We start from the raw sequence: 10481 nt of genomic DNA, 5'->3' as shown, positions 1-10481 counted from the left end.
CACTGAACTCTTACAGATCTATACAGAATTTTGTGCACCAAAAAAATGGCTATGAACCATCATTGAAAGGACATAGCAGTTCCCACTCTTAATATCCAAAACTGAAAACCTTCAGCATTCTTTGATAAGAAGACAAATCTGCTTGCTCCCTGCCCACATAGGCAAATATTAAAAAAAGGAGTGTGTTGAGGTCCAAGGTCCATTCCAATATCTGTGTTTGTCAACAAGCACTCAGTGGCTCTAAAAAGTACACCAGAACAATTGTGAAGGTGAGATACTAAGAGAAGAATGAAATTAAAATCTCTCAAGTACATAAGGAGGTTCAAACATTGAATCAGCATCGCATCTTAGATGTTTTTACAAAAAAAAAAGAAAAACAATAACAACAACAAACAAAAAGATAACCAAGAAAACCTCAAAACAAACAAACAGAAACCTCCGAAACACAAAAACCCCACCACACCCGTGAACCGAAGAAGAATAGCTGTTTATAAAGACTGGTGTGCATTCAGCATGTAACAACATGGGAATCATCATGAAGGGTAATGTGAAACTCCTACTGCTGCTATTCAACATAAGGTAACAGGTTTTGCCCGATAGCAGAGTCCTGGTTCAAACTGAATGCAGCAGGCATGGCAAACACAGGTGCTAATGCAAGCATTATCACCTAGCTCTGGTTTAAAGCAGCTATGATGCCTGGAGTAAAACCTAAAATGGCATTGATCTGCTGTAGGCAGATAGCTCACTTCATCTTCCCCCCTCCACTTTTTCCTCCCACAACACAGTGTGTGCTGCACCCTTTGATTCAGGGACCGCGTGCTGCAGTGTTTGTGCAGACAACGTGTAGCACTGTGAGCTATCATTCCTTTGTTGTGGTTTCCAGCAGGTAGTAGGAGCGTCAATAATAAGAATTTAAACTCATTTTGCTTCTTAGCTAATTGCCACAGCCTATCAGTTAACAAGACTTCTGAAAATACAGAAAAACATTTTGTGCACACATAGCTTGCTTTCGGGAACTTCTGTTAACATTCTTGCAAAGCCCACACAGCTTCAGGCACTGTGCAAACATATGGGAGTATACAGACTGAAGTAAACACAAAACAGTAGAAAGAAATATCAGTAGAGGTAAAAAATTACGCCAGTAATACAGACAAAAATAATATGGATTTATAGTACAGATTTTATTAAATAAAACTGCACATTCATGCATTTGACACACTAAGGTTATTGATTGCTGCACAGTTGTGTTCCCAGAATTTCTTCAGGAAGGTGCCCAGAACATTAATATAATCAAAATATCTGGAAGCATCTCAATACCACAAGTGGCACTAGAGTAAAATGGATTGACCCAGCATGGATTTACACATCCCCCACCCCCCCATTCTAATTCAGTTAAATGTGAAGGAGAATAATGCTCTATAACTTGAAGTCCCTTTTTTTCCCCTTTAAAACAGAATCAAATAAACCAAATCTCAATGGCTCCCTCTGCTGTCATGTCTTAGAAGTTTCATTATATTTTTAAAAACATTTTCGTTCCCCAGTCAGTGAACATCTGGTATTTTCACAACATCACACAGCATGCCAGCTCTAAAGAGTCAAAGAAACCTTTATCAAAAAGCAAATTTCTCAAAGTGTAATTCAATGCTTGCTTACCAAGGCTGGAATAAGTAGCATCCCTTCATGTTTGCGTGGCAACTACAAGTAGCATCATGAAAAAATGTTAAAGAATGGTTTATCATATTTGTAATCAGCTTTGGGTTGATCTGGATTCAACTGCATAGGTGTGGATTCCGACTCTAACAAAGCCTTTGCATGAAACAACTGTACCTGTAACAAAACAACTGTAACAAATATTTCAGAGCTATGGGAACAGTCCTAGAGAGAGAACACGTTTCTGCTGAAACAAAAAATACTTCACAACACATTAACCAAGCCGGAGAGCAGTACTGTCTCTGTCAAGCATTCTAGATTGCTCTTTGCCAGGCCCCAGGGACAGATAATGGTCATTACCTGGCACAGGTGAGCAGCAAAGCAGCAATATCAGAGTGTCTTGTCACAGCTGACAAAGATTTGTCTGCCTGTCAGCATCTCGGTAGGAAGTTTAGCAACAAATACTCCATCGGGGACCTAACTCCAAGCCACAGAAGTCAACAGGTCACTCAAAAGAAGCAAAAGCAGACCCCAGGATCTGCCCTCCCACACATAAAGAATTAAAACTCTGGAGGATATAATTTATTCTCAGCAAAGTACAAAAAGGGAGCTCAAAACGCAGAGGTGCAAATTTCAGAGAAAAGCTAAACACCTCAGTTCTTCACTTTCCAGTCAGTGGAAGCACCTCCCAGGAACAGAGTGTGTGGGGGCAGGCAGCTGAGCAGGGACGTCCCCCCCAGCAGTGCTCCCCTCTCCGTGGCTTCCTGGCAGAAGCACAAACTGCTGAGTGACAGTCCCTCAGAGCCCCCTGAAAGTAGACTTGGAGCCTGAGGTTAATGGAATGACAGCAGAGAGTATTTCCACACTAGCCACAGAATTTGTCTCAATTGCCTCTGCCTTCTTTGTGCTCTGAACCCGATGCCTCTCAGACTGGGAGCTATATTTATCCCTCTCACACAGGCATGTTCTCATGGTTCTAAATTAAGCAGCTTCTGTCACGCCCAGGACCAGCCATAACCCTTCCCTATTGGTTCTCCACATCAGAGTTCTGGGTGCATTTGGGGAGCCCTGTCTAACCCCAGCACAGATGTACACACCGAAATAGTCCCCTCCCTCATCTGGCGGTGAAAGCTGAGAGCGCTGGATGTCCCACGCCGTACACTTCCACTTCTCACACAGGATGCATTTAAACTGCTGAGAGACAACTTCTCCTTGAACTGCCAGGGTATCTCTGACACCTACAGCCTAATTCTGCCTAAAGAGAATACCCACTGCACCTACCTCAATCCCCTCCACCAGGAAACATGACAAAACCCATCACATTTCCATTCTTCCCATATTCTTGCCTTCTTGCCAGCGTAAAAACATCCTCTAGATTTCTTTTTTTTTTTTTTTACTTTTTCCCAGCTCATTTTTCCTGTGATGGTAGGCTAATTCATCTACAGGAGGGAAGTTTAGTTTAGTTTATTTTTTGTAAAGACATACAAGCATCCTAATTCATTACTAACAACCTCTTAGCTTGAAATGGCTTTGCTCTCATTTTGCTAAGCTAGGTTCACACCTTAAATTCTGCCCATTCAAAAACAGATAATACTTATAACATCTCAGATTTAACTTGGAAATATACCATCCTAATCTGACAAAAGAAAATGTGAAAGGGTTTTTGAAATATTCCAAGTGAAATTTGCCCAAATAATATTAAGACAGCTCCGCATCTCAAACCTCTCAAATGCCTTTGGCTTACAATGATGGTTCTTTGCTATAAAAGTCCATACCCATTGAATGTCAGGCTGGTCTTATTCATCTAAATTGCAAGTATAAATTACTTTATCAGCTTCTTAGAGGCACATACTGTATACCAGTATCAGGGAAAAAAGCTTAGCAGAATGTCCAAAAACATTAAAGAATGACTCCTTGTATGGAATTTTGTGTTATCAAAGACACAGTTATAAGAATGATCTATGTATTACATTCCCTCCAGATCAAATCTTTTTACTCTCATGTCTGCAAGAAGTTGGATCTTCCTTTCCTTGAGCTGGGCCAAACTGCTACAAGCTTTCTTGTTTACTGGCATTACTTGTAGTACTTTCCAGACTGCAGGCTTGGAAGGAGCAATTTTCATACAAGAATTGCTGATATTACAGAGGAAAAAAAAAAAACCCAACTATTAGCACATTTAAACCTGTCACTTCAGTGTATTTGATGCTGGAAAGCAAGAGTGTAGGAGATGAATACAATTAGTTAATGGGAGCAGTGATCAGCCCTATTCTCTGTGCTTTTTTAACAGGGGGGAGAACACAAGAACACAGCCTCCCAAAGCTCCTCTTGAATTTATTCCAGACTGCCTACAGAGCTGGAATAGTTATCCTGACTTGGGATCAACTAAGTGTCAGAAAGCCTGAAACAAAATCTTGTTAAACTTAACAGTATTTGCATGCTTAATTAATTTATTTCCTCACCCCTTCTAGATAAAGAAGAGCCTACATTACTGACATGAAACCATGGCATGAAGGTTAAAGGATGCATTGTGTTCTGCAGAAGGTCTGAGGCACCAAAAACCGTATCCCCTGTTAATCCATGAATTTAAGGCAAATCTTCTCATTTCAACCCCACTGCAGACACATTGGCTATGTCAGATGTATCTTTTTGTTGGCTTACCCAGTGGATTTGAACCGATCCTTCTTTGAACTTCCCAGATGTGATCCAGCTCTGAGTCAAAAAACCTGCAGCAGTCTAGGAGTGCTTCTGAGCTGGTTAAGTCTGGTTAAAAACAATCCAAGTAGCAAAGCTCTGGGCCAGAACAGTGCTGCACGGTCAGCACGCAGGCAGCAGAGGTGCCTGACACAGCTGACAACCAGATGAGCACTTGCACAGGTAGCAACCAATGACCACAATGTATAAAAAGGACTTTTTCCATCCTCGTTAAAGAATAACAAACTCTCTATAGTGGCAGTAAAATAATCTGAGCTCTGTGTAAATTACAATACACTTGAAATTCAATCTCTTACAAAAAGGCAGTACCCTGAGCTGAAGAAAAAAGAAACATGAATACTCAGGGTAAAATCTGTAGAATATAAGAGATAATACCCGGCAGTATCTCACCCCTGCTTTGGGAACAGAAGTTCCTGGAAGAAAAACCTGGATTCATAAGCCCTTTTACTTTATTTGAGAAAGTATTTTCTCAAGAAATTACTTGAGAAAGCAAAAGACTCAACTTTCACCTCGGAGTAAGTTTTCCTATGCAAATATGCCTAGGCCCCAACCTAGAGCATGATGCAAGGAATCCATAGGGAAGAAGAAACCCAAGCCAGTAACTAACCTTACATCAAGTACATTTTGTCTTTGTACAGGGACAGAAGTGCTTGATTCAGTGGGAGTGCAGCACCTGCCCCCATCTAACTCCTATATTTAGTTCTCCTGTAGGTTGCTTTAGAATGCTTCCTCTCTAATACCAAATGCATATAAAGATGGAAACTTTGACCAAATGCTCCAAAGGTAACATTGCTGGAACTGTGCGGTATTTTTCCAAGGGAAAACAGAGTGTGAAAAGTCTGTGGATAGCCCTTCTAGACACACCTAGTAATAGAAACTTTCCAACCACATTTCTATCAAGTGCAGCCTAGATTTAATTTGGTAATGTAAATGTCATTTTGCCTGGAGAATAACATGCCATTTATCATCCTGATAATTTTTCATATTTGGTTAAAGTTTCTTTTTAACAGAGAAAAACCATACTTAACTTTGTCCTTTTGAAAGGGTTCTCAGTGGACTTTTTTGTTCTTGCCTCTCAAGTGAATCATATTGCTACTGCAGATGAGAGAACAATTTTTTTTTTTTTAATTACGTTTTGCTACAGAATTTTCCTTCATTTAAAGGTTTTCTGAGTCTGTTCAAGTTGTGTTGAGCAACTATTTATGTAATCCACAAACCATAAAGCAAGTGAAATAGTTCAATGAAATGCAGGAAGGGTCTTGTTTCAGAGTCTCAGCAAACAGGAGGTTAGGTGAGAATGCTGGAGGCAGCTTCTTTCCTTGCTCTCATACTGCTCCTCTTGTTCTAATAATTGGTTATGGTCAGAGTATCAGATTAGCCAGATTTTTGGTCCATCTCTCATATCTATTCTTACCAATTGCAAAAGAAAACCTGCAAAAAGGGCTGAGCTAAAGTTTTTAAAATATTTTTGCAACAAACTCCTTGACTTTGTTAAAATTTAGGACTGAAATGTCTTTTCACACCTACTGGATCCCAGCTCAGGAAAACAAAACAAAACAAACAAAAAAGGCAAAAAAAAAAAAAATTCAGTTTTATTTACATATTTCGTGCATCTATTTTTATACCCTTTTTTTGAGCACAATGTTAGGAACACTAAATAACAAAAAAGTGTTGAAAGCAATTTGATTCAGAAATAATAATAAAAAAAAATACACTGTGCAATTCAGTACATCATTTTTTCATCCAATGTTTTGGTGCATTTTTTTAGCTACTGGGGTAGAAGACTCCAACACAGGCATGCTTTTTTTGCATTAACATTACAGGAATATTTTAATTTGATCTGTATTGGATGTTAGTCTTTGTGACAATACTGGCCAAGGACTTTGGGCTCATCATAAATCTGTGAAGCTTTGTGATTAAAAAGAACATGGCCTCAAAACTCTCAGCAATATCAGAGCATTCCACACAGATTGTAAAGAGACCTACAAAGCTGGATCCAAATCAGCCAACAATGAGCCTTTTATTATTCTTGATGTGAGCTAGATGACAGGGGAAGGCTAAAATTTAATCTTAAACCTCTCCTGAAAATTTTCATGCTCAGAGGTTTAGTCTCCCTTAAGACTCAGCAATTTTTCTCTTTGAAAAGCTGCACAGAGCTCATCCTTCTTTAAATTTTGCTAGCAGATTAGAGGGTAAATTACTTACCGGCCTGGATGTTTTCCTCTTGACTTCCTTCCTCAGGCAGAAGTGATTCAAGGTCAAGCTCTTACCTTTGTGAGGAAAGTTGCAACCAGCAGAGAACTGCAGCCATCCTGGGAGCATGCTCTGGTATTTCCACCTCTTCTCTCCTACTAGTGTGATGAAATACTTGTACTACATTTGTTTCTCCCAGATCAAACTCAAAAATCTCAAAAATCTTTAATTATTATCAATGATTTTATTCCAAGACCCCTTGGCAGCCACTCCTGCACATTCTCTATCATTGGCTTAACCTGTACCTCCTCATTAAACCCTTTTCAGTCCCTAACAGAGACTCTATCTTCATGGTCCTTTCCCTAAGATTTCCACGTATCCCATCACTACCGACTTCTACTAAACCCTTTTCCCACCACACACACAAATAAAAATATTTGCTGTCAGCACATTCTTCTTTCAACTATCCCCATTTCCTCAGTCTTCTTTAGAAGTGTTTAAGTTCAGTGACATCCATTTGTGAAATCTAAAGCGTCTCACCCTTTGCACGTCCTTCAACTCTCCTGTAGAAAATGTGATTTATTATAATAGGATTATTACATTATCAGTTAAATATAGATGAGTTTATGCCTGCTGGTGGTTGACTAAGTATAAATGTAAGAATTACTGTATTACATTTGTGCATTCTAGTTGAGGATCTGTTTCTCAAAAAATACAAAGTGGAGAAATTTGTGCACACCAATGTTTGCAGAAATAAAAGATTTTAAATATCACATTCAAGATTATCTTTTGATTGCCAAGTGAATATAAATTCCTCTTTCTCTAGTAGTATTTTGATGCCAGAATTTAAGAAAAATCAGCTCACTTATTTAAATAAATCTTATCATACTGAATGACTTAAAGGCACAGCACCATACACAGCCATTCTGTTCTGGGCATGTCACGATCCCAGTGCTTCATCAAATCATTAATTGCCAGTCTGTAGTCAGAGGGTGGGGTTTTTTTTCCTCCCATTGCTCAGTGAAAGTTAATACTCTTCAGCAGGGATGGTCTCACTTGTGGTCTCTAGTGTCTGTGCCTCAGTGGTACCTTAACTTTTGAGAAAAAAATTGTAAAAAACAGCGAGTTATTTAATCAGAGCTCCGACACGGTCTTAACCTGTTTCAAGTCTCCTTTCACAGGGTTATCTTGCAAAGTGAGATGAAACATCTTCCAGGGTCCTGCAGGCAGCAGCGCCTCAGTCTCAGCTTCTCTTTGCACATCCCTTTGTGGGCTGGGAGATTGCCCCTGAGCTCATGAACTCACAGCTAATTGTTCACTTGTCTGAATTACACAAACTTTTTCCTGCACTGAGGGATTTGAAGATGGAGAGGTAGGGAATTATCCAACTTTAAAAAAACTCTCCCACTTTAAAAAAAAATTTAAAATAAACTTCTCCCCAGTTAAATAAAAAAATCACCCAGATATACTTAATATTCATTAGAATTGTAGATTTAAGGTCAGAAACTCCACCAATTATGAAAAGACCCCAACAAACACCAAATATACCCAAAGCCCCAGAGAGAAACTTAGCTACATACTGAACCTTTACACAAATGTATAGCAAAATGAAACATCTGGACAGCATTTCCTACATTTCCTTTTACCTTAAGCTTTGTTGGTGTATTTTCTCCCTGCAGTTGAAAATACCTGAAAATACATAATTCATCTGCTTCCAATTTTTTGTTATCCCTCCCACTTGTTTCAACCAAATACACCAACAGCCCATTGCTCTTTTACATCCCATAGTTATGATTAATTGAACTGCAAGGAATGGGAGAAAAACATCACAAGGAGGCAGAAAGTCATGGTGTCCTTCCACGTGAAATTTCTGTTGCAGACAAAGCAGGCAGGTTCACTGAATGAGATTTAAGTTCCTCAGCTGCAACCTTACTCTCAGATATAAAGACAGACAGTAAGTGAGAAACTCCATCATGGTGTAATGCTGCAGAAAAGCTGTTTTTAACAAACTTTTTCAGTCCACCTAAAAGGTCTTGAACACCATTAAGATTTGGCACAGAGAAAACTAAATAGAACGTGCAAGAAAGTTAAGTTGCAGTGTCCAAAACACAGCTTGTGTGGGAAAATGTCAGTATTTTTTTAATGTAAAGCTCATATTTCATTGTCTTGTCATTTAACCAGTATGAGAATAAAAATGATGCAACTCACCACTATAGCCTCCTCCAACTATTCTTCTCTGAAATAAACTGTAACTGAGTAACTTCTAACTAGTAAATAGACTATAACTAGACTGGTAACTTCTTCAGATAACCAACATTAAGTAGGAATAGAAATGTCAGTGACCATGGGATCAGCTGGCTAAGCCTAGTGCAGCAGCAATGACCTGGGATGGGAACAGCCAGTGCTCTGAACACAACTAACATTCCAAGCCTGCAAAACACACTGCTTACTAAAAGAAAGAATGAAATGGGGAACTTTTTATTGGAAAGCAAGGTAAGACTGTAAACTGATGTAAGACCAAGAGCAAAATCATAATGTGAAGTAAAAAGGAGAAGAGAGATGAGACAAATGGGGGGAAAAATTCAAAACAAAAACCCACCGCATGCAGACCAGTTTAGGAGTTCAACTGGGCCACGTGAATGGACCTCATTTTAAGTCTTTGTTCAAAAGATTCTTCCAGATACACTGAAATGAGAATGAAGACCCAACTTTACAACACCCTCTTGGCTGTTAAATATCTTTTATCTCATACTGCTGCAAGTTCTCTTCAGTATTTCAGCACTTCATCTGCTTCCCAAGAGAAGCATTCCTGAATCCATCTTTGACTTTCAGTTTTCAAAAGAACCATCAATACTCATTAGCAGCCCAAAGAGCAGATAATGATAGTTATTTATTAACATTTAAAATAAGCATAAATTTCAGTAACTAAAAAAATTCTCTGAATTGTTCTGTATGTGGTATTCTTGAAATTAAAGAAGATCAATATAGCTGAAAGACCAAGCATTATCATCAAATATAAAGTTGAATGGAATACAGATCAAGTTAATAGCAATTACATTACATTAACTTGAAGAAATTAAATACAGTTTTACACATTTTCTGATGAAGCACCACACTCACAAGACCCAGTGAAGCATCTCATGAGAACTGAGCTGCAAATCAGTTAAGCAGCTGAAAACAAACAGGCAGCCAACCTAAGTTAAGGAAAAATTATAAGAATTTAGTAGCCATGTTTTCAAAATAACTATCAGAAGAGGGCTAGGTTTAACATTCAATGTATTCCAGTCACACGTCACAAACACCTGGATTTTAACCAATTAAACAATTCTTTATTTCTGGAAGAAGAGATCCCAGTCCCCTCACCACCTATTTCACAAAGCTGCTAATCCAAACTGATGAAAATCCCATTAGGATTCTTGGGTAACACTGAACAGCAGCTGCATCTATTAATGCTTGTAAAATAATTTTTCTTTTTTTAACAGTAAATATACAATTACAGTAGGCAATGAATGATCCACAAACTTTAATCTCACCTCTTTGCTGAAATGTAATAGCTTAGCTCAAACTAAAGCTAAACTTCCATTCAGCTTGCTCAAATGCTTTGTTTGGAAATTTTTATTCCTGGACTAAGCATGAAGGAAGGGCTTCTTTTGTTAACACCTGAGGTTCTTTCAGATGTCTGAAGAACAGGAAAGAAAGGATGTGTAAATTCAGAGCTCAAGATGAAAGTGTAACGCTTCACATAAGAGTGCACAAATCAAGAGAGCTTGTGCATTCGGAAATCCATAAGCTCAACTTAAACACAGTCATTGATCTAGAGTATCTTGTTTCATTTTACATGAACATCCACCTCATTCTCAAGATGCACATAAACTTGTGCAGGCAGATGAAAAGTTATGGTATCCCAGAGTGGATGAAATTCAAAG

The sequence above is a fragment of the Serinus canaria genome, chromosome 2 (genome assembly GCF_022539315.1).
Source record: "Serinus canaria isolate serCan28SL12 chromosome 2, serCan2020, whole genome shotgun sequence".
In the NCBI taxonomy this organism is placed as follows: Eukaryota; Metazoa; Chordata; class Aves; order Passeriformes; family Fringillidae; genus Serinus; species Serinus canaria.
This window is presented reverse-complemented; position numbering follows the sequence as displayed.